We start from the raw sequence: 25,801 nt of genomic DNA, 5'->3' as shown, positions 1-25,801 counted from the left end.
AATTTAAAATATACAGATAACTTCAGAAAGCATTTTTGAAAAAAAATTGTGATAATATCCCATGCTATTTCACTTTTCTTCTATTGCTTTTCCACAGAGCAGTGTTAATGCTGTCACAGACTGTTTTCCTGTCCTCCTCCCTTCTCATTCCAAGTGTATGAAAATACTGATATGATACTAATTGGACTGAACCATCATCGTTTCTGCAGTGACAAAAGTTAGAAAGCAAGAAGCTAAAATAAAACATCATATTTATCTTTGAAGGAATGTTTAAAATGTGTAGCTGAAATAAGAAAAACACTTTGATGTGTGTGTATATTAAATATTAGCACTAAACAGGACTCAAAGCGGTAACAGAAGTACATGCAAAGTTTAATTGAAAATGACAAAATTAAATAAGACACAGCCCCTGCATTCACATGGAGAACATTTGTCTCAGTCAAACGCTACCAGTGCTGCATACCAGCCCTGAGCTGTGTGCTGCAGAGCACGGAGGGACTGGAATCAAAGAGATTAGAAGTTTGGCTGGGGAAGCCTGCCTCAGACTCTAAGTGAAACAAAGTCAGGGGGCTGAAAATATTCAAGGGCTGCTAGGCACCAACTGAGAGAGCCAGGGGAAGGAAGAGGAGGGTGTCCAGGGGCTCTGCAGATCCATGCACCCTCCAGCAGCACCCCAACCCCAAGAGGATCCGAGGACGAGCTGCGCTGTGGGGTCCATTCATCAAGTGGCTGTCAAGTCCCCTGGATGTCCTCAAGCTTACAGTGCTCTTGGCATAAGCTCCATGGACCCAAATCTATCTACCAGCTTGTTCTCATGAGTCACCATAACCTCAGACCTGCCTTCCTCTTCCAAGACACACACACACAGGCACAAGTCCCCACAGGTTTGTTGTTTTAGGAGCAGATGACATTAAAGCAGTACTGAGTTGTATAATGTATCTTTAATAAGCATGTGCTTTCTATTTGTCACTGCTTAAACTATGATTTTATACACAGCCCAGGAGCCCTGCTGAAATCTGCAAAATATTAACTGCAGAAAAGATGAAGGGAGTTCAAACGCTCCCCAGGATGGAGAGAAAAGCTGCTGGGGTGACCAGGCTGGGAAGAAGTCATTTTGATGGAATTGAAGGAAATAGTAATCAGGGTTGTAGTGAGAACTCTCTTCCTCCAGTTAATGTATTTTCTTAAACAAAGAGCAGGAAGCTGTAATAGAAAGCACCTCTGTGCTCCTCTGAGGTCTTTGGGCAACCAGCTCAGCACAGATGGGGGCAAATGGGAAATACCTCCCTAATGCACACAGCCACGGGCATGCTCCCTGCAGTCCCTCCTTTTCCCACTCCAGGGATGCTTTTCCTCTTCCGTGTGCCTCCTTAATGGATGACCTGTTGGTGGAATAAAAAGAGAAATGTCAGCGTGTCCCCTTCTCACCGGGTGCTTTCCCCCAGCCCTCAGCAGGCTGCAGGAGCTCTGCAGCAGTAACCAGCACCAGCCAAGGTCACGCATGCTGTCTAAGTGCCAGCAACCAGAAACTTTAAATAAAGTGCTGCTGAAGTAACTGTGCAAATATCTTTCTCACAATAATCTGCTTGCTGTCTTTCATGTGTTCGCTAATGAGCTTTACCTCCTGTGGAAATTCAATGGGTTCTAGCTGTACAATTTTCCAGCATTTGAAAAATCTCTTGGTTTTGCTGGAAGGAGAACTGGTGTTTGTTTTTCTGTGGTGAATTTTGTTTTTATTGCTCTAACTGCAGCTTCAGAAAATGAAATCTCTGTCAAAACAAATCAGGAGGAGGAATGCTCCAAACTTACATTTTTGGCACCATTCCGCAACGTCAACTGTTCATCTCCTCATTTTTTAAAAATGCTGAACGTGGTTAAAATGAACTTCAGGATCAAAAAATTAGAAGATATCCCATGAATTATATTCCAGCGTGCAGTCAGCCTCTGAGGTGGGACTGAGGATATATGGGATTTTCTGATATCAGAGCCTGAGGGCTCCTCCACTTTGGTATTGCTGCTCCAGCACTTCTGAACACATTCCATCCCCACAGCTCATTAGTGCTGGAGGAGAGAAGAGGAACCCCAGTTTGGAAAGCAAGTGCCACTAATGATATTAATTGTATCACTGGTGCCAATACTAGCTGCATTTACCATTGGGAAGGATAACATCAGTTCCATGGGGGCACGCAGGCAAGGAATATAAGCATGACAAATATTTGAAGGTCCAGATCCCAACAGAGGTTCCGACACGTTTATGAAAATGCTTACAGTGAAAGTAATTTCCCAGCAGGGTCTGTTAATGTAACAGCAATCACCAGTCAAAGAAAAGTTGTGCAAAGAGAGGTGTGCTCTGGCTTGTGTGCCACCAGGCAGCACACACAAATAGCAGTGAGCAAATTCAGAGTCCTGGGCTGAACAGGTGGCTTCAGAGAAATGTGGATAAAAACTTTTCTAAACAAAAAGTAAATAGAAAGCACAGACAGGCTACTACATTTAATTTTTTCCATATGCAGCTGCAGAATCACAAAATCCAGAGATTAATAAGGGGGAAATTATTCCATGTCAACACCAGTGAAAGTTTTAGAGCCCAAAATACCCTTGAGTCTGAGTTCAGCCATGAGGATATTCCCTCAGTGAAGAGCCATGATTCTCAGGTAATAAAATAATGGGAAGAATAATGCCTTGCACTTACACAGTCCTGCATGGGAAGTGGCAAATAAGGACAGTGGTTGTATCTGTGTAGAAATAAATCCCGGGCCAGGATCAGAGCCAGCTCTGCTGTTCTTCTGTTGCTGCAGCAGCCTGAGCCAGCTCTTGGGTGAGCCACCTGGCACATCACCAAGGGGAGAACTTTGTGTGCTCTCTGCACGTTTCAGCACTCCTACAGTGTACCAGGGGCCCAGAGCTCTCTCTGCCAAGCTCTGCACTTCCTTCTGCCCCATCTGCCTGTGGGATGGTGCCATGCAATTGATGCTGGCCAGACAAGATTAGCAGAGATCTATTCTAGAGAGCCACAACACCAACTGCATTCCAGGGCAGATGGGATTTCTCTGCGTTTCAGGCTGAATTTAATCCTTCTGCAACAAAATGAATTCAAGGTTTGGAGAGTTAGGAGACATCCCAACCTTCAAGATGAGCCCAGGACAAACAATTAAATTCTCTGTTAGCTGCAGGGATCCCTTCTATTCAGGTTTATAGGGCAGGCCTCCACTCTGGCCAGGCTCTGTCATTCAGCAGGACAAAGGAAGGGAGCAGTTGAGGTGAGGGGCTGCACATCACCATTCCCAACCCAAACACACCATGCAGGAAAAAGGCTCTGCTGGGACACACAGAGAAGAAGGGCAATCAGAGGGAGGCTCTACTGACCATGTGTTTCTTCTGGCTGAGCAGTGACACCCTGGAGGTGGCTCAGTCACCCGACAGGTCAAACAAAAATAATGACAAAGCAAGGATAGCTGCATAGTGCTCCTCTCCACACTGTGCTGAGCAAACGTTTGGACTGATAGAGAATATTTGATCTAAGGAGGAGAAGGATCTTTCTTTAGTTTGTGGCATTTTTTCTTTCAGGTTCCATTAATGAGATTTCAGATGCCTTTGGATGGTGTTTCATTATGATTTTTAAATTTTTAATACCGTTGTTAATCAGTACATATGCATGGATTTGATATGATTAATTCTTATCTTTGCTCATGTGGATTTTATTAATTTTAGTTAGCATAAAATTAGATTTTAAAAGCCTTCATTAAATTTCAGACAGTCATCCTGTGAATGCAACCAGCTTCGAGCCCTTTCATCCCTTTATAAGGAGTGCTATAAAGTCTTTTGTTTTATTCATGAAACGTCATGTTGTCTAATTCACGGCACTCCATCACGTAACACATTCAGTTCTGTAGTAGTAAATCCCTTTATGTTTCTACACTGTATTCCAATCTGTGATATTAATGCTGTAAGTAACATATTGTGACAACTGGAACTTTCAGGAGAGCATACAGGTTCCATTCCAGACACCCTCTGTCGTTTCCAGTAATTATTTAATTTAATTCCAGTAATAATTCCAGTCTGAATGTATGTTTCTAGCACACTATAACAGTATGACTGTTAGAGTACCAGTGGTACTTGTGAAAGCACAAATACGCAGGTAACCTTCTGTGAACAGTAAAACATTCCCAAGAACTTTGACTCTTCCTCTTCAGATCCTGATTTCTTGCTATTCTCTAAAAAGGCATAACCATAACAATGATAATCTTAATGATATAATAATAAGCCAATGTCAGAGTAGCTGTGAAATGTCTTCCAGTCATACAATGCTGCATGACTGGATTTCTGAACGTGGAAGAACAACTCATTGTGCCAGCATTGTCTGGAAAGACCCAGGAATTTGACAACTAAACCATAGTATCAGCAGGCAGCTTTGTGTGTAGCTCTCAAAGATCTCACTTCTGGTGGCACAGAGCGTCCACAGGGCTTTGCTACACCCCTGCCATGGGCAGCCTCCACCAGGAGCACTGGGGAAACCAAGCCCAAAGCTTTCAGGCTGCAAATGAGCTTCATCTCCCGCACCAGAAACAGCCCAGACATCTGCATGCACAACACATCCGCTCTGCCTGCAGCTGTGCTGATGCCTGAAAATGTAAGGAAAGAAAAATGGGGGAACTTTTGAAAATTCGATGGCTGAGATTTAGACAGAGGCTTAGATGAGCAGTGGCTCCCACAGCCCTGCTGCCCCAGGGAGCACTGCAGGCACAGCACTGGGGAGGAGCATACCGTCTGCAGCTCAGGACCACATTTCCTTTGGGCACTGACAATTCCAGCATTAATTATCTGTTTAGATGCACTGGGGATAGGCAGAGCCATCCAGGCCAGCTCTGCTCCACCCCACCTGTACAGCATGGGACAGCCCTCCATGGCTTTGCCTCAGTTGCTTTCTGCTGCCTCAGCAGAGAAAGAAACCTACTAGCTGGACCAAAGTCCAAGGATTTAGCCCATAAATCTCAGGGCTTTGATTAATTCCTTTCCTTTTTCTTCTTCTTTTTTTTTTAACTTTGCAGATGTTAACATTTTCCAAGCAGTTATATGCTATGTTGGTGAAGTGCAAAGAAAATAGAAACCAAGTCTGAAATTATACAAAGGATAAAGTAGAATAACATGCATTAGAGTCATGCAGCAGCCAAGATTAGATAAGGGGCATATGCCTGGTGCTGGATCTGAGAAATTAGCAGGAATGCAAATGACATTTTTAGCATGTGTTTCTGACATTGCGTCTCTTTGACTGAGAGGGGAAATATGTTGTGCACTAACCCTGACATTTTATTCCCTGATCCATCAGGGGAAAGCAATATTGGAAGAAGCAGGATAATACCATTTTACCAACAGTACAATTTTCTTCTTGCTAGAAACAGATTTATTGTGTCTTCTCCATCAAAACTGATAGCATCCAGTACACACCCACTTACCTCTCACTGCTTCTATCATCTGACATCTCTGTATGAACAGACAATGATGTGGGAAAAGTGTGGGGCAGAGATGAAATCATTTTGCATTATAGCGGATGGTAAGCATTGAGGCTGTGACAGGTATAACACAGAAATACACCAGGCATCTGAAACACGCTTCTTTTCTTTTTGGAACTTTTCTTTTTAAAACTTAACAACTCAGGAACACAATGATAATGGTGATGATGGAATGGCGTACTAGATGTGCTTGAGTTACTTGCACAGAAAACTTTTATTGTGGAGATAATAGATACAGTTTGAGAACTCATTCCTCAGAGGTTTTTCTTGTTCTTGTTGGTTAGTTGGAATGTGTCACTACAGATGTACCTAGCAGCTCAGAGCAAGCTGGAGTCCTTAGTAAGACCTGCAATTCCCAGCCTCAATTGCATATTATTGAACCATTTCACTGGAAGTGCTGTGGACTTGTCAGTCAAACCAAGCACATCAGTAACGTTCTGAGACCAAGGCAGCTGTGAAAAGCTTCACTTCTACTCTTGAAGGACTCTCTAGGACCAGAGGAGGCACGCTGTAGGTGTGAGCTCCATCCCTGAGTCACCCTGTGGAGGAGCCCGTCTGTGGGAGTCTGCAAGATATGCTGTCTATTTTAGGGACTGGTGTTAAAGCTCAGCTGAGAATCCTCCTATGCAAACAGACATTTCTTGTTCAAGCAGCAGCTGAACAACTGGTCAACTTCTGCAGTTATTTCTGCATAGTTTCCAGTCATACCACATACAGCCTCAGTTGTTTTGAAAATTCAAATGAGATGTGCAGATAAACACGTACAGATCGACATCTATCCCAGCTGTGCAACAACAGAATAATGCTCTGTCAATCCCGTGGCACTGCTCTTAGCCCATTCCTATCTTTACATTCTTATTTTCACAGCTGTATTATTCTTTCTCCAAGAAAAGAAATGTCTGCCATGGCACGTGGGGTTCCTTAACCTCACCTGTGTGATGCTCACCTGATGCTGTTTCTGACAGCAAAATCCTTGGGCTGGAGCACATGACCTCTTCTGTCTTCTCAGCAAAGGGAATCACAGCACATTTTTATAAGGCTGCATACTCCCACATACTGAGGGAAATCATGGTGCTGCTCTTATGTGTGTGTTTTACAAAAGAAATTCTTTTGTCAAATGAATTCCACAAATTATAGCCTAAGGCATAAGAAAGATCCAGATCCCAACTCAGATTTCAGTGCAAACACACTGTGTTCAAAGATCTTGGAACTAAAGATGATTATACACTACTGCAGTGATCACTGCTTTAAAAATAAATCAAGCTGGTCAGAATCTTTTCACTGAAAAAAAAAATCCAAAATTAAAATGGAACTTGGATCAAATATAGCATTAGGAGAAATGCTATTTTTTGATTATAAAAAACATATCAAACATGGTTCTGATTTTTGTATCAATTATATTTTCAGTTGAAACAGAATTAACATTTACATTCTGTTACTGTTAGGAATCTCCCAGCAATGAGTTCGAGTGAAAAAAAATGTAAGCAAAAAACTAAGCTTCTGGATTCATGACAATAGGATTCACTCCTACTCATCAAAGCAGGAGTTTTACACACCAGCCTCACCTTTAAAAGTATAAATCCAAAATATTGTCACCTCTATGCCATGCTACATACAATCATTGCTGACACCAACTGGTAACCTTCACATAAACGACTGCTATCACAAACAGTGCATGTGCATTATAAATCAGGTGGATTAACCTCAAACTCACTTGTTGTAAGCAGAAAATTACTGGGATACTGTTTGAAGATACTTTCAGATTTTCATTATTCCTGTGGTATGAATCCCTCTCTCTGCTTCTTTCATTATTACCAATTTAAGTTAATTAACCTATAGAGAGAGAAACAAAATCACAGACAGACTCAGCTGGTAACTAATATAAATAATTGATTTCAATTCTGAGATTAATCAGTATATGACCTAAATTTTTCTAGCTCTATTTTCTTCATGGTTAGAAGATCCACAGAATTTCAAAGTCCATTTGAGAATCCCTTTAAAAATTGAGCACTAGAGATCACATTTTCCAAACCTGCCAGGCCTGTCTCTTCTAATTAATGATGGGGTGCACCAAAACAGATTGCTGTCTATTTTACGTGTTTCATGAAGTTTGGCTTGTATGGCTGCCATTGGCTTCCACAACTGTTGCCACAAAAACTCCAAATCGTCATAAAAATCTAGATATCTGTACAACAGAACAAAGGCAGGAGCTGCAAATCACACACTGAGAAATGAATACACATAAGTAAGTGTGCCACCACTGCTATGTACCAGAGTCTGCTCCTCCAGTCTGAGCTCCATCCAAGAGAAATGGTGGTTACACGTTCTCGTGCCATTTAATCCTCAGCCTGGAGCTCAGCAGCGGAATTAGCAACCGTGCCTTTGGAATCTATTTAGCAGAGCTGAGTGCAATGAGTCATTTTGTAGGAGAAGTCAAAAACTGATCAGCTGAGAACAGCTTTTGATCACAATCCCTTCTGGGAACTCCCCCTGGCCAGGTTCCACCTCACATCTTGGTGTCCTTGCAGGGTAGCTAGTGACCAATGGAAGCTGGTAACATCTACAAGAGCAATTGCATGCCATTCATTTACTACATTCATTTGCATGTGAATCTATTCGTAAATGAGTTTTGTTTAAAAATGTCCAGCTGCTGAAACTTGGCTAGAGGGCTGCTCCACAACACCAGCAGTAACTCAGTTGTCACTCTGGATTCAGAGCTTTTGCACAGTGTGACACTTCCACTGATGGATGATGTACCCAACCATGATGCCTATGTAATAAATGCATGTGAGTGAGTAAGCACATTTCATTACCAAACAAAAATAATGCCTAGAGGACAAGAAATCAGTAAACACATTAGGGAAGTGAAAGGTCACCAGGGGGAGCCGTTTTTTCATTAACCCTTGGTGTACTGATAAGCTTAAAAGTGTTGTCACTTAGTGTATGGAGAGCTAAAGGTCTCCTACTGCCTTCTTCCTTCCCACCCAGAGCAGCATCTAACACCAGTGTAAGCCAGGACTTCTGATACTGCAAAATATCATACGCCTTCTTCCAAGAATCTCAGAGAACACAGCCCACAGTGGTCACGATCCAGAAGATTCTTCCTTGTGGGTTTCAGCATCAGTTTCTGTCACTGAGCCGTTGTATGCAGCAGGGATGTAGCAGTATTACACCTCTGTTAGTAAATGCACAGTTTGATTCAGCTAGTGCCTACTGCTTTATGGGATGACCCACAAAAGGCAAGTATATGCTCTACTGGGCAAAACCTTGTCCATGCACTGTACCACTCATGACCCTTTCCTGCCCACTCATCCCTCCACGTCCCTTAGATTTTGTTCTATCTATCTACACAGCACAGCCACCCATGTGCTATCTGCCAAGCCCTCATTTGGACACTATTGGTGGGATCCCTGGTGTCCTTTTGAATTGGGTTATAAGGAAAAGTTTCACACACAGCCAGCACCCATGTCTTCAGCTTCAAATGTCCCAGGGCCTCAGAATAATGAATTATTTCTTTTTCTTCACAACTGTCTCTCTTTCTCACAGCATTTCTTCCTGCAGATCATGTAGTGAAGCCTGGCTTTCCTAAATTCCCAATCACTGCAGGTCTCCTATCCTTTCCTTTTCCTTTTTTCTGTATTCTATTTCAATGGTTTCTGAGGCAGTGGCAAGTTCTCCCGTTTCTCTCTGCCTTCCTCTTCCTTGTCCAGCTGGGAGAAGCAGGAAGGGAACAGCAGGACAGCAGCAAGGTGAGCACAGAGCTCCTTAAGGCACAGAAGCAGTGCTTTCTGTGGTGTGCTAAGCCCCAGAAAGCTCTCTCCAGCCATCGGGTGGTCCAGGATCCAAAATCCAAGACTTACTGAAAGGGAGAAACAGGCTTTCTCTGTTCTAGTTCAACACTATTTGGTATTTTCTCTTACAGGCTGTTCTCTCCACCTCACTGCACAGAGAAAACACCCCAGAGTATCCTGTTCAGAGCCACTTCCTTACCCTACATCCCAGTGGATGCTGCTTCTGAAAGGAAGCAGAGTCGGCAAGGATGGAGTGCTTTTGGGAATCATTCCCAGCATATGGAGAATGCAGTCTGCAGCAGCAAGAGCAGTTCCCTCAGCAAGTGGAAAATGGGCTTTACCTCCCTGCGGTCTCCCTGTGGTTTGCTTCCCTTGCGATATTATTTTTGAATAGCAGGCAGGAGCTTGGTGTCTCTTGCTCTGTTTAGTACATCCAATAACCAAACCTGGCCCACTTCTGGGTGGTCCTCGCAAAATACCAGAAGCCCACACAAAGGCCATGTGATTTAATAGTCATAAGAAACAGAGGAATTGCTTTGACAGATACCTCAAAATCAGTTTTTCAAGAAAAGGGATGTTTCGACCAATACATCCTTTCCATTTTTGTTTTTTCCCCTATTTCTCTCTTCCTGTGCCCTTTGTTCTTCATTCTGATAAACCAGCCTGGAAAATGTAGATCGCTGATGTGTTGATGCTCAACTTGGTCTTAGTCTGGGAGACGTTACACAAAATGCCTTCCAGGTTAAAGAATTCAGATCCGAGTCACTAGGCAGACTGGATCACTTCAGGATCAAGGAGAGATGCAAAAAGCCACCCATGAAAGCACAGACGTAAGCATGATTTCCTTTTGGTTTCCTGTGTACTCTGTGGACAGAGTAGCACTGATTCCAGTGCCTACTCATCGCTGGGCAGCTCACCTGCCCTCTCTGCCAGCAGAGTGCCCTGGCACCAAGAGCTGCAATCCCAACTCAGAGCTCAGCCCTCACTTCCCCAGCCCTGCTCTCTGCTCTTCTACCCCAACTCCTCCATCTTCCCTGTCCTCCAGATCCGCAGTTCAGAGGTATCATCCATAGGGCTCAGCTGATGGGGTCAGCAGCACTAAAGAGAGGGAAATAACCCAAGTTCTTCTGAACCAAGCAGGACGTGGATTTGCTGCTTGCAAATCAACTCACCCTGCTGCCCAGTCCCTGGCAGAAGCAGGGCACCAGCCAGCTCATTTCCCTAACCGTGCTGAAGGAAAATAATGATTTTATCTAAGTCCCCAGCACAGTCCTTGACAGACATTAATGATGTGAACTTGACTGACATTTTTCCATTCAAAACTTTTTACAATGGTATTGCAGATATACACAGTAATTTCTGGAGAGGATATGAACCCAGGTCTCTTCAGAAGGAGAGAAGAGGCTGGCCAGAGACTGTAGTAAAATCCTGTTCTGCTAGCAATCAAATTAGTAACTGTTTAGAGTATAAAAACTCTTCTTTCCTAAGGGTCTGATCCAAATCGTGTTACATCAGATGGACTCTTCTTTGTGCCAGTTGCTTGTACCTAACTGAGCATCTTTGCTCTTATTTGTCACTGCTCTGATGTAATTAATTGCTGTCAGATTAAAGATACTGGTTTGATTCATGCTGACATTAGTATTCATCATTCTTGCCTCTTTTAATAAACACAGGCCCTAACTCGAGTATCACAATTTTGCACAGCAAACACAGCCAAAAACACGATAAAGGAGAATCTCATGATCAGAAGTTGGCTGATACAGGAACAAAGCATGGCAACACAACCAAAGCAGAACAGTGTGATTGATTTTCTCATTCCTTCATTTCCAGCCACTCTGATTCATGCGAAATCTGTCCTGAGACAATGGGATCCCACGGAAGGACGGGAAGGGAGCAGCACTGAAGGGGAAAGGCATCCTCCTTTTCCTCCTGGCATGGATATACATGTGGATATTGCACTCTCTAGATGCCACGCCATCTCCTTATGATACAGTAACCCACTTGCTAAGCTACACTTGTAGAGGTGCTCAGGTTTAAACCAGTGCACCCTGACCCTCCTGAAGCCTCCACCCCAGAGTAACAGGTCGTGATCCTGCCGGACGTTCCTTTGCCATGTTACTTTCTCACAGAACTGCCTCTGCTCTCCCAGCAAGTAAATAACATGAAAAAGACTGCTCTCTTTGTATTCAGCTAATGAGGGAAGCGGACCAGGTGGGGACTCAGGAGATCTGAGCTCTGTTCCCGGCACCGCCACAGGCTTCCTGAGTGACTGTAGCTTCCCACACAGCCTTTCAACATTCTCCCAAACAGAAAGGAGAAAACAGAGCAAGCGTGATTTCAAACAGCAAGCCCATGGTGCCAGAACACCGGTCATCAAAGGCCCCCAGTGAGAGCATCAGTGACACCAACACGCTGCTGCCTGCGTGTGGCTTTGTGCATTCGGGTTCACAGCCTGACCAGAGCTCAGTGTCACACCGACCCTACTTCCCTCCAGCTGGAAAACTCCACTGCACTAGTCCTTCAGTGGTTTAGTGTCAGAGCCTGTCAGGGCACAGGGAAGCCGAGGACAAGGAGCAACTGAGGGGTATAACCATGAAGACAGAGAGAGGTTTGTGTAGCTGCAAAGGCAAAAGGTCAGATCCTTTATTTAAAAAGTCTGTAAACAATTAAAGTAGGCCAGGAACATGGGAGGTATGAGCACAGCCATTAATATTTAGGGGAGTGGAGGAAGGAAGACAGAGAGATGAAAGCTGAACACCTTTTTGAACCTCAGCCAAAGCTTTATCAACCATATAACCAGGAGAACATATCCTGCTCAGCGAGACACGTATTCACCCTGCTTCGTTACATTCTGTTCTGTCCTTGGTCATGATGGATCCTGCTGAGACTCGTGTTTAACAGCTCCTTCCTGGAGTGGCTCGAGCAACAACAAGAAAAAAAATATTGTGAAAGTCACACCCCATTGAAAATGCATCCTAAAGGGACCTGGAGTGCAGTAATTACAAGAATGCCTCTGAACACCACGGCCATACTTGGCTCAGAGAGGGCTGTACATATTAAAATGAAAAAGGACTCTAAGCAGACACAAGAAAAGTGGAAACGGGGGACCAAATTGTAGGCACAAGAGCGATTCGTCATTCCTGATAAGGAGCCATTAGGCTGCATTTTGATGGGAGCAGAACCCAGGGAAGCCTGCTTTTCTAAGCTTACAAATACGGTGTAATCCCCAACTGTTTCAGATAATGGAAAAATGCATTCACTTGGTAAGGCTTCCCTCCTGGATATCCATGCTCACCCTCTTCCAAGCCTCTCTGCTCCTTTGTTTGCACCCTCTGGGTCTCCGTATCCTGATTCCAATCCTCTGGGGACAATGCAGAATGCCTCGGTACACAAGATCAGAATCCAGTCCCTCCTTATTTCAGCCAGAACAAGATTTCTGGCTTGTTTTAGCCTTTTGGATGGCCTTGACGTGCTTTGACTTGCTTGCACCAAAAATGTAAACAGCAGTGCTGAGTACAACAATTAACATTGTGTCTCTGCAGATGTTTGTTTCCCTTGAAGTAACTTGGAATTTGAGCTGTGAAAAGCAGGGTAGGCAGTGGAGTGAGGCTAATGCAGTCTGGGGCAAACTTCCCAAGTGCAGTTTTATAAACAGCTCAAGCTGCTCCCCTTCCTATCAGTGATGTCACTCCCAACCCTACAGCGGACTGCGGCGTTGCTATCCATCATCTGCCAGCTGCTATTCTTCCTCTGCTGTGTAGCAGGAGGCACATGGTGTTTGAAGGCAGCTGGAGTCTTGAAGTACTTCAGCTTCAAGTGAATAGAAGCTTTCCTGGATTTTTCATGCAAGTTATCTCACCCAAGTCTCCATATAATGCCATCCAACAGTTGGAGGTTATAATTTCCAAACAGTAAGATAACCTTCAGTGTTAAGAAAAGGGAAAAATGCCATTAGTGGATAGAGGGGTGATTTAGCTCAATCTAGCCATTTGCTCACAAGTCTGAATTTATGTCATCAGCTGTGATGAAATGAGTGTTTTCTTCAGTAGATACGGACAACTAACACAGTGCAGGACTCAGCAATCTTCAAAGGACTTGGAGTTCTATATTCTCTGGCTAAAGTCAAACATTTGTCTTTCTTATCACTTGCACTCAGAGGATGTGTTTTTGCAGTACTACACAGGGTTCATTTGCCAACAGAAGAGGCCAAAAGGTGAGGTCCGAGAGCTGAGTGCTGCTTCACTTACACGACAGTGACCCATCAGCTGCCCTGGAGTTCCTCTGGGTTTCCAGGGAAGGACTTGACAGCGGGCCATAACACCCTGCTAGCACATTTCTTGTATCACTATTGCAAGCACTCTGCAGATCTGGCACTTTCCAGCTGAGACATTTCAGAGAGCTCCAAGCTGAGGTCATCAAACAGCTCGCAAAGAGGCCACTGAACAATGAGTAGCAGTAGGATACTTACTCTGATTCTTCTGTCTAAAAATGTGTTAAGTTAGAGTAATACAAAATGCAGAGTTATTCTGGTTCTGAACCTATTTTGTCTGCAAATTATACAGCTTTGGAACAGGAGAGCAGTAGGCTTTGGGAATAAGATATGATCTGTAACAGGTCATCTGCCTTTTCTCATTCTCTTCTCAAATGACAGCACCTTGGGTGCTCTTGTATTCTCCTTTAAACTGTTTCTGGGCCAACTCTGTGTGATTCCTTAGAGCACTGCTCTCATCTCTCAACAGGCCATGAAAATCAAAGAAAATTGCAATTGCTTTGGAAGCAGATGCCTTCTGAAAAATCCTCTGCCTGCTCAGCAGCGTGGCAGATTTGTTCCTCTGGAAGTCAAAAGGTTTTAACTTAGTGAGGTCACACAGTCAGAAATCAGCTAATTGAATACTCACCTAAGGGTCTCTGCATAAGTCTGATGTGATTCTACAGAACAGAGAAGTACCTTCAGGCAGGATATGAGGGTATCTCTCACTATTTGAAGATAGTAGTTTCACTGCCATATGCTGTTACGATTACATACAGCAAATATTTCTGCATCAGTTTTTCTTTCCTGCAGCCTCCCCTGGGGCTCACAGCAAAACCAGAAGAAGAAGAATGGTGACACCAGGCTGTTTCAGGCACAGGAAAGGCTGAAGGTGGCTGAGTGATCTGTGCAATGCATAACTACAAATCCTGAGCTAGTGGCATGCCACTTTTCTACTAAGGTAAACAAAACTGCTTCTACTGTGTGTAATTTTCCACAATGCCCTGAACTCTGCAGGTGACAGCCTGGTCAACAGAACAGGGCCAGCTCTGTGTACATACACTGATGAGAATTTAATACACAATTGTGACAGATGAGGATATTTTTCAAAGCTGTCTGTGTACTGGAGCATTTGAAATGTTTCTTACCTGAGGCAACCTGTCGATAATTACTCCTATTCTCTGCAGCTGCAAACACCTTCAAAATGAAGGCAGAGTTCCAGCTGAGCCTGGTGTACAAACACCAGCTCCACCTCCAAGGAACGCAAAGAATTCAGTGAATCTACTCATGTGTCTCTTGAACAAAGATGGGTTATTTGTCATGCACACAGCTTTGGACAATTGTGTCATGTTTTTTTCTATACCTGGCCCAAGACCCAAGGCCGTAAGACCCATAAGCCCATAACCATCACTGGGTTAGCAAGATTAGGCTGTACCAGCGTGTGGGCAGTCTGGACATTAAAGACAACAACACACTGCATCACAAGCAGTGAGCTCAGCACAAGTGAGCTGGCTTAAAAAGCATGGATCAGCTGAGAACAACCAAGCAAGGCTGGCTGGAAGGATTCAGCCCAGAAGAAGCTGAAGAAAAGCACCTCCAGCAGTGTGTTTAGCCATCACTAGCACTTACCAAGGGCATGATTTGAAAGACAATTAAAAGTAGCTGTAATTCCAGTCTCTGCACTCCCTGTCTTCGAAGAGCTTCCAAAGGCAGCTTGAATTCTTTACCCCTTTGTTAGCATGCTCTGAGTGACATCAGACGCCATGCTTGGCACTGTGTGTTATCACCACAACCCATAACAGCAGCCCACAGCCGCATGCAGGCAGCAGTGGAAGGCCGCTGCAGCACGATCTGACACACACCAGGGGAGTTTGCACTGCCCCAGTCACAGCTCCACTGCACAGCGGGTGTCAGCCCTACACACTAACTGTAGACTTGCTGAAACATTATCATACATGAAGGACTAATTAGGTGTGCTGGGCCATTAGCCATCTCTGAACACTGACTGATGAAAAACATAATTAATGGCAGCTTTCGTAAACAGAATCCAGAACGTAGAATTAAATTAAAAGGAAAACAGCTGTTGCTAATGGAAATAAGGACCATTCCTTGATTAAAATATCTGCCTGTCTTTCTGTGGGAGTTTTTCCAGAATAGTGGGATGGAAGAGTGTCAGGAGATCTGGGAGCAGAGGATCTGCAAAGCTTCCGGCTGAACAATACACGGTTTCTATAGCTAATGAGTCACAATGTTTTCTTTCTGGAGTTTTGGGTATGAAAAGGAGCTATAGAATAGCCTTGTTCATCTCACTGCCAGTCTGAATAGCATTATAAACCTTGGTGATCAACTCTGACATAAAAGAATCCAGCTCAGCTTTAACATGGGGTCGTATTTCATATTACATGAACCCACAGATCTAGGAGGGTCTCGATTTCAAAAGGCACTCACTAGGGCCCTAAGTACCAGTACAGAGCTCTGAATCCAGAACACAGCACCTGCATAAATCTCACTTAGGCACATGTATTGATTCTGACACCAAGCTGTGGTAATGGATACACAGCTGAGAGCATCTATCAGGGGAATTTCCACCCAGAGAGAGCCACTACAGACTCAGTAGAGGTTTTCTGACACAAATGAAAGGGGCTGAAGGATGTAAAAAGTCAGATTCAAGATTTTTCAGGCCATGAGACTGTTCCTTCATGCTGGGATGACTCTGATTCTCCCTGAAAATCAGTACTGCAGGAGGAACCTACAGCGCAGGAGAGAACACCCAGATTTTAATATTTCTTAAGAACAGCCAGTTCTGTGACTGCTCAGTATCTGACCCCTTACCATGGGTTAGCTGCAAGATACATGAAAATATTGCAGCCGTTTCATTTCGTAAAAGCTTCCTTTCCCCTTGTTCATCTATTTCCCTCCCTGGTGATCCCCCCAAGTACTGGCAAGACAGTGCCAGAAGCTGAAACGTCCTTGGCTCTGTGCAGCACTGCACAGCAACAGCTAAAACATGGGTGTGTTATCCATGCTAATTTTCTCCTACAGCCAAAACATAGCATCATATCCAACACCATGAAGTCATAGCCTGCTGATGAGGAAATGCGTGCTCCATGCCACCTGTGCCTTGAGGAAAGGAGTATGAAAGGATGCGTTCAGGCTGCATTATCAGATCCAAAGTGGAGACTAAAGAGAGAGGAAGGTCTGACAGATGAGCCAGCCAGGAGTGCCTGTTGCTCTCACCTTTGATCCACGTGGTGCTTTGATGTGGTATTTCAGTCCTTCAGACAAGGTAACTTCTCCAGGTCTGCAGCTCACGGTGAGGTGATGGATTTAAATGAGGCACACGGCTCTCACTGCAGCACTGCCACAGTGATAGAGCTCAGCCCCAGCTCCCTTCCATCCCCAATTTTTTTCTCTGTCTGCGGAGTCTGGAAGGAAATTCCCTCAAACAAGTAGAAAAGCATTTGATGTACATTTAATGGCATTTCAGGGAAAGGAAGCATGAAACCACACAAGTTATCTATCTCCATAAAACGGTTTTATCAGCTGCCCAGAGTACAATGCCATAGCCTGAGGAGGTCTGATCTTCCTTGGGAGATATAAATGCATGAGCTTATGTGCAGAATGGGTGCTGCTTAAGAGCCTGGATAGATAGCATTTGGGAAAGATCAGCATAAAATATTTATTTTTAATGATGAGCACACTGTTGCTCCTTTGATAATATGTGCACCGAATGCTGCAGCACATTCTTCAGTTGATCTGGAGGTCTTGATCTGCTGGTGAGGTGCAGGCTCAAGACATTATGTGTATCATCAACTTATACAAAGCCTTATTCCCTCTCTGGGTCACTCTACCTCCTTATGCCATGGTTTTCCCATCTGCAAAATGGAAACTTAGTTCACATCAACGGACATCATCTGGGCAATGGGCAGGGTTGGAGTCCTGGCTCTGAGCTCCCTCATGTTTACCCCTCTCAACAGTCAACAGTAGTGCAGGGTTTGTTTTTCTCCCAAAAGATCATCTCTGCCTCTTCCTACACACTTTTTAGCCATTTACACCCTATTGCAGCCTATCACTGTCAGTGTGGCAAAGTGGAGAAGTTCAGGAAAAGTTTCCTTCTGTAACTTGAATCACAGCCTTCCCAAAGGGCTCTCGCTGGCACATGCTGATTGGGAAGCAACATGGAAACACAGCCTTTCCCACGGGGACTCAGGCTGTGTGGGGAAGGGGCCCTGCAGGGTGGCAGAGGTGGCAGCACCAGGGCTGATCCCTGCTCCTCCCTAGGAGCTGCTGTCACAGCTCTGCAGCAGAAATCACAACTCAAAGGCACTTCGGCTGTGTTCATCATGGTAAATTAAATCACCAGCACAAAGCAATACAGCCAATGCTGGGAATTACAGAGGTCGAGGAACCGGCAGACATTTGTGGCCCCCTACCTTTCTGCTGTGAATGTAGAGGCTTACACCTCCTCTGCCCCAAGGAGATTTGGCAGTTTGTCCATCAGCATCCTATACATCTTGGGAGACATGTGCTGGAACAGATCGTCGTGCAGCTGCTGAGTTTGGCCTGGCAGACACTCACCATGAAACCAATCACCTCCTCTGGGAAGGGGCTGACCCCTTCATGAGCCCCAGACCCCTCAGTGCCCCTGGGGGCAGGCACCCATCAGGACACCATGTGAGCAGCTGGCATCTGCCTTACAGGAGCTGTTTTGTAGTTACCTTTGTAAAGCACCCATGAAAAATCTGTCATAAGGAATAGAAGGAAAGATATTAGTCTAAACAAGCACCACTTCAAGTGCCCATAAAGGAAACCCTGGAATGGGAGCAGAGCTGGAGCTATTCTTACTTGCTGTCTCATATGCAGACTTTAATTGCACATTGTTCATTAATCCTCTCTTGGATTGCTCTTCAGAGCAAACAGATCTGTTTCAAGGCGCTTCTGTTACATAAACAAGCAGAAACCCTCTTAGATGCATGTGTGTACACACCCACTCAATGGCATATTGTAGATTTGTCTGAAATTCTTATTTCCCTGTTCAAGTCCTATGCTAGAACGGGCAGAAAATCAATATTAATTTTATGCTTTTTTTGTTTTGTTTTTGTTTTGTTTTGTTTTTGAAATTGTTTTTATAAAATCTGCGTGAGAATCCAGAGAAGATTGCCTAGTTCCTTGTAAGCTGGGAATAGATACACTCCCACATGTGGCATTTGAGAGAAAAGAATGCTTGCATGACTGCTCTGAGATGCATGAGGCATCACACCAAGGTGTTGGTCATCGCACAGTCCCTGCAGGAGGGACATTACTCCATCATTTCAGTGCACTGCTACCCTGTGTGCTTGCTCAACTGTTGGGCCATGTGAAGGTTGGATATGTAATTAGGGGTGTAAAATTGTTAGGGCTCTCTGCACTGATATGATTTCACAGTTTCTCTGTAGGCAACATCATTCTGGCACTGGGGCCATGAAGTCGGGAAGAAACCAGGAGCAGAGCTGCAGGAGAGAGCAAACCCTCATTGCCCTGGGTTTTTGGCCTTGGTAACGTAGTTGTTGTCTGGCTTAATTAGAGAGAAGTCATCTGGAAACAGAGATGGAGCAAAGGCAGGCAGGTCAGTACAGAAAGGTTTGCAGGACCTGGGCCATGTGTTTAGAAGAACTGCACGCAGCTCTGTCCCTGGTTTCACAGCAGGGCAGGCAGGCGGTGGTCCTGGGGGAGGAAGAAGGGATGCAGGGCAGTCCCTGCTGCAGGCAGGCATTTCAAGCCGGGTCCAGAGCCAGACTGACTATTGGCCAAAGTCGTCACTGATACAGCACTGCCAAAAGCAGCTCAGCGTTCTTCACCTCCCTTGAGCTCCACCAGGGCTGAGCTGGCCGTGCTGTGCTCAGCCCAGCTCTCCAGCTGTGACAGGGCCCGATGGCAGCAGACAGAATGGCCTGGAGGGCACTTGCCAACCTGACACACTGGAGTTCACAAACTGCAGATGGTTCTGGCCCAAGTGCTACATTTCCCCATTTCCCCAAACCCAAGCAAAGCAAGTCAAGCGTGCCTCACCACAGAGCCTGGGAGACCGCGGGCAGGAAGGGATCGAATTTTCCAGCTTTGCCTCAAGCGTGTCACCACATCAGCAGACAACTCCTGTGCCTAATGCCAGTGTATTGGGTGTCACCTCATATTTCACGTGATACAACGCAGCTCAGTGATGTCAGTCCTCTCTCCTGCCGTCTGACCGGTATTTATGGAGATAGCAGTTACCAGGAAGTCAGGATTTAGGGCACACAAGGGCTGGTGGTGGCACAGAGCCCTCACTACTGGTGGGTGGGATTCCTTTACCTCCCCCTGAACCCCTGCCAGGCCACTCAGCACATCTCCAGCCACAAGAAGTTTGCAGCTGTTTTGGTTCAAAGCACCAGAGGAGGGGAAGAGGTGGGGGAGGCTCTATCAGCTCTTCCCAGGGAATGTGGTTCGGTTCCTCGCACCTCATCTCTGGTCAGGAAACTGAGATGTGGATAGGCAAAGCTGCTGAGCCTCCGTAGACTGAATACCTCAAGAAAACACATGGAGCCAAATTACATCTTGCTAACTTCTCCCAGACCACCATCATCCACAGTTAGGCTTCAGATCAGCACTTGGACCATCACCTCAGTTACTTATGTTGTCTCTAACACACTTCCACCCACCGTGCTGGGGAAAGGCAGTGCTGTTAGCTGGGAAACTGAAGCACTAAGAATTACCCAGATTCAGGCACCTGAAATCCCTCCAGTCTTCACAATATATTTCCTGGTGGCTGAATCTTTCCAATGGGGAAGCATGAAGGGGGATGCAAGAAGATGGAGTGGACACCCCCATGTTAGGAAAAGAGTGTCTGTGTCAGGATAACCATCCAGCTGGACTGGCACAGCCTGCATCCAGCTCTCTTAGATAGAACAATTCAGATTCTCCACAGACTCTAGTACACAGCGATGGATGTTCCTGAAGCCAGGGAAGATGTGGCCACCTCTGTAAAACACAGCCAAGAGGCACTGGACTGTCTTTCCAGAGATGCAATCAGGACAGCAGTGGACAGAGGCCATGCAGCCTGCAGATCACAGATCCTAACCCAGCCTGCACATGGCAGCACCAAGAAGGGAGATCAGAATAGCCCCCACCCACACTGACCACTGCTGTCACCATTCACAGTGGCTGGATGATCCTCCCCCAGCAAAGGGGGTGAGTGAGGAGCTCAGGGCATAGATGATGCTCACTGCCTTTGCAGACCAGCTGGAGCCCACAAGCAACAGCTGAAGGCTCCTGGCCTGAAGCCAGTCACTGGGAATTGCTGAGCAGAAGGACACCAGTGGGAGATAAAGGAGCTATCTGGGCTGAGTGAGTCATCCAAGGTCAGACATCCATGCCTTCAGAGGGATCAGGCAAGGATAGCCTGGAGAAAAACGTATTTTCAAAAAAGCATCACACTGCCTTGCCTCAGTTTCTTCCTTTATAGACTCATGACAGTACAACACGCTTACCCATGAGGCCTTAATTCACAGAGTGGAAATTCACAGATTTGGAGGTAAATGCATTTCTGGCGACACAGACACACTAATTCTTTTATGTGAGCAACAGGAAGAAAGGAGAAACAAATTGAACCACTTTGTCATGGAGCTGCTATTCTGCTGTTCCTCACAACCCATTTGTTTTGATTTCAGATGTATGGCTTGCCCTTTTTTTTATGATGCTATTTAAGGCAGAAAGGGGATTTCATCATCTCCCTGTAGCCATTCTCAGCTGCAGTTCTGACCTCCTCCCCGACCTTGCTCCACTTGGTCAAATAAACCTTCTTTTGCTTGGTCTAGTTTCCTTCCTTGCACTCTTACATCATCTTGGTACTTATCTCAGATTCTAGCATTTCCCATTTTTAAGTACCTCTGAGAATAGCAATAAACACCATGTAAGGCAGTATCTTGGCATAATACGTCAGCTGCAGGCAGAGATCTGAGGTCAGAAAACCAGCCTGGAAATGTATGATTCCTCCATTAGAGGATGCCCATTTGCTTGCCAAAGGTATTTACAGTAAGACCTAGGCCAAAAAAAAAAAAAAAAAAGACAAAAAGAAAAAATGTGAAGACTGGTTAAGTAGGAAACTGCTCTTACATACTCTCTGCTGCTCCCAAATGGCACTGAAATTAGTAGGGCCATTCCTTTCCCTCTTGTCTCAGAATGACTTATGGCTAAATGCTATCCATCACAAGCAGAGTCAGGCTACATCTGTGCAAGATAATACTCATTATGCAGACTCTCTGACTAGATTATTTTCTGATTATTTTTATATTTTAATGTGCAAAACCTATTCATGTCTTTATTAGCCTGACTTGTTCCCTATGTTTATGAGAAAGATCTTTCTTTGATAATTGTTGTTATTGCTGGAATGAAAGACAGATCATGATCTACTGTAATACATCTTCCTGAATTGCCTTCTCTAATCTTATTAGTTGGGAAAAAAATCACCTTAAATAGATAAAAACTTCTGGAAGTGGAACATTGCCACTAATTAGGATAAGAAGAACGTAGGTATGAGTTGCTGGCAGTGCTGGAGCCTGAGCTTCTTTTTCTAACACAAACACTGATGTCTTTTTCTGGAACAGTTTCCCTTTTTCTGAAATTCTGCTGCTCTTGGGTAACTCATTGACACTCACTTCCTTATCAGTGATTCCCCTGGGAAAACCACTGACCTGGACACAGCAGCTTCAGATTCAGGTCCTGGGTTTCCTACAAATAACCTGTGAAGTTTTGTGCAAGCTAGCATTGCCCTGTGACTTGGTTTTTCCATCCATAAAATGGTAGCAATGATAAATCCTGAGTTTTGTTGCCAGTTCTTACATCATAGCATGTCTGTAGGGAGTCTGCTCACCATAACTCTTTCTTGGTCCCTCACCTCTAAAATATGACTGGTAATACTTCCTTTGTCTACTTATTTTGATTGTGACTTATTTATATAAGCATGTGCTGAAGCACAGTGGGCCTCTGCCACAACATGGAGACAGTACATTTCCTTCTGCTTTTACTCCAGACATGGCACTGCTAGAATCTCAAAGCTGGAGTTGTAGTCTGGCTCATGCAAACCCCAGCACTTCAGCATCCTCTGCTCTGGTGGCCTCAGTACTCAAGGCAAGCTCCTACAGCAGCAACTAAACACACTGACTTGCACTAAAGTCCATGGGAAGCACTGGCAGAGCATGTGCACCACCTAAATGGATGTGGTCAATAGCAGGCAGGTAGGGCAGAGAAACATCTTACATTCATGCTGTTGTCTCTGCATATGGACATCTAATCACCACTATATATCCAACCCCAAAACTTTTGATCAGCTAAACCATTCTTCCAGGCCAGTTAGGCATGCCACCTTGATTGAAAATGTTTGGATATATATCACACAAGAAGGAGACCAGTGATAAATCCTGTCATTTGATACATCAGTTTAAAGAGGTTATCTTCACGTGACTCCTGGAGAGGTGATTACAGATGCCTATGAGGAGCAATCCTTTATCTTTGCTGCAGGGGTGACCTGACACTGTGGTGACACAGAAGATTTAATACGGCGTCCAACCAAGGAAAGGAATTTTGCACAATATTAGATGACAGAGTTGTTCCATTGTATAAGTACCATAGGCATTACTGGCCTGTCACAAGGCTGGGGTGGGAGCTCGTAGGCTGTAACTCTCACACCTGCCTTTGAACAAGGTTGCCTGTATACATACTGCTATGTATACAGGCTGGGAATATTGCTGCCTTCAAGCAGCAATTTTTGTTGTTGAATTTTGATTAAAACTTTCCTCCAACCCCACCAAACAGACACAGCAGTCTTTGCTGCCTGCCCACATTGAAATCAGACCTGACTCCTTCTGGACAGATTGCTTTTAGTAGCAGGGGAAGAGTTCTGGTATGCTTGCAGAATCCTTTCCACTGTTTTTGCATGTGCAGATGAACATGTCAGTGTAAGGCACAGGAGGACAGAGCCCACATAGAGACATAAATTTCCTTCTCCTTATGATTAAATATTTATTACTTACGGTCTCTGCATGGCCACCTAGGTACTCTTTTTCAGATGTTCTCCAATTCCTTATATCCTACATTCTATCGTTAAATTTTCTGTCAAGTTAGATCAATGTGAAAAGACAGTTTGTTCAACTGTACATTGCCAGGAAGAGTACACAATGTAAAGTCTGAACCAAGACAAAATAGCAGTTCTCCACTGCTGTATTTCTACTGGGTGCGTTTAGATTATAGGACAGCAAAATAAATTATGGGAAACTATGTCTGATTTTCTTTAAGAAAGTTTAACTAGCAGGAGCTGGTAAGAAACCAAGGGACCAGACTTAAAAATATCTGGGCAAGTTCTTACGTCTCACTGCCTTGTAGCACCACCTACAGAGAGGCCACGCAAATCACATCCTTTGCCAAAACTCGGAGCTCCCGGGTCACCGTCAAAACGAATCTTGTTGATGCCGTGATTAAGACACTCTAGAAACTGCGACTTTGACAGCTTGGAAGCCTGAAAATATTCTGCTACGGGATAAAGGCAATAATGTTGTCTGTTTTCCCAGGAGCTCCTCAATTCCCGTGCAGAAAAAGCATCTCTAGTGATGACAGAGCTAACCCATTCACTTTGCCAATTTGTAATATAGAAACTTTCCTGTAGAAACATTCTGGCAGCCAAGTGTCCCAGCTGTACGAGGATGGTGGGATTTGCCATGGCAAAATACACTTAATGGTCCATTAATCCTACCTTTGGCACGAGCCTATTGTTCAGGCTTCCAAGGACTGCAGTATTTCACCTCCTCCATGTATCTACTCAATTACACAAGATAAAATGTTGTGGGGATTGACCTTCATCTGACCAATGAAGCACGGGGTCTGTTTGCCCCTGATTTAGCCTCAGTAGCTGAAGAGTGGGAATAAAGAGATCCTTCTGCTGGGAACAGGATGGAGAGAAAGGATTTTGTAATCACAGTTCAAAAGCTGGCTTTTGAAACACGCCTCTGATTATCTTCCCACTAAAAAGAAATGCTTAGCTATCCACCCCAAAATAGAACTTTGAAATCTGAAGTATTTCTGCCTCCCTTTGGAAGCTTGGTCCAAATCCTACAGTAGCAAACAGAAAGTTCCCACCATTTTGGATTAGGCCCTGGGTGTGGGAGGCAGTGGGTGCAGGAATGTGCACATGAACAAGCATTGCTATCTCATTGCTCATTAAGATCCACAGAACAGAACAGGCATTGAAAAAGCAGTTAATGAAAGATGCAGTACTCCAGACAGCAGCAAATATATAACAGTGAATTCTAGCACTAAGAAGCAATAGCCCAGAATATTAGTAATTCATGCTTAGAAATATATATTTAGGGATATGTGCTGTCTTTGGGAGAGAAAATATGATCCATATTATGAATGGATTGAGTGCAACCTCATAGTGCAGTTGTTTGCCCTTGCCTTGAATGTAGGAAAAACTGAGTGACCTCAGTTCACCGAAGGTTAAATATCTTCCAGTTTCTAGTCTACATTTATTCATCACCAGGAAGATTAGACCTACCAGCTTCTTTTCTCTGTCTAGAAAACTAATTACAGAGCCAAACAGGTTAGTCTGACACTACCCACCTTCAGTAAATGCATGTTGTATTTCAGTTCTTTTCTGTCATTGTGTCTTGTATTATTCTTTCCTGCTAACTTTATCCCTAAGTCCTGTATATTAGTGGGATCAGGCTTGAATCATTTTCCCCCTATTTAAATTCTGGAACAATTTTTCCTGCTCTCACATTGTGTTCTGCTGCTCCTGCAGTGATGCTGTTACACGGACAGATAGATTCTTGACAGTCGAGTCCTGTTAGGTGTCTGGGTCAGAAATTATCATCCCATTATGATCTTTATGTTTTGTTCCACTTGCATGAGATAATTCCTATCTTCATGCATTCATTTCCTCTGTGTACATTTCCACTATATATTATGCATTCATCTGTGTCCTGACTCTCCCCCTGTCATCACCTCTATTTCTTCTCTGCTTCATCTCCTGGTCTGCATGCTTGCAGAACATTTTGCTATTTGTTTTAATTTCCTTTGCGAGGTCTAACTCAGCCTTGCTTCTGGCAAGTTTTCCCTTATGCCTACACTTCCTAGCTTCTAAGATGTAGTTTTCTTTGATTAATCCTTTTTTTCCATTCCTTTCATTCCCTTTGCTTTTTCCTAACGTCCACTTTGAAGTGGTTATTCACTGAGTTAGCTCTGGA

The 25,801-nt window shown here is 44.4% G+C and overlaps 1 long non-coding RNA gene across 1 annotated transcript; it reads right to left on the bottom strand.

Moving 5' to 3' along the window:
- Positions 1–1,035: 1,035 nt before the first annotated feature.
- LOC136060144 (uncharacterized) lies at positions 1,036–14,275 on the bottom strand. Its single transcript, XR_010623331.1, has 3 exons — positions 14,200–14,275; positions 1,284–1,382; positions 1,036–1,203 (listed from the first exon to the last, which is right to left on the bottom strand). It is a non-coding gene; the product is annotated as an uncharacterized LOC136060144 (long non-coding RNA).
- Between the last annotated feature and the right edge of the window lie 11,526 nt (positions 14,276–25,801).

The sequence above is a fragment of the Cyrtonyx montezumae genome, unplaced genomic scaffold (genome assembly GCF_038088225.1).
Source record: "Cyrtonyx montezumae isolate F1298 unplaced genomic scaffold, pur_monq_1.0 scaffold_9, whole genome shotgun sequence".
In the NCBI taxonomy this organism is placed as follows: Eukaryota; Metazoa; Chordata; class Aves; order Galliformes; family Odontophoridae; genus Cyrtonyx; species Cyrtonyx montezumae.
The sequence above is the reverse complement of the archived record's forward strand: the minus strand, read 5'-3'. Positions and strand labels throughout refer to the sequence as shown.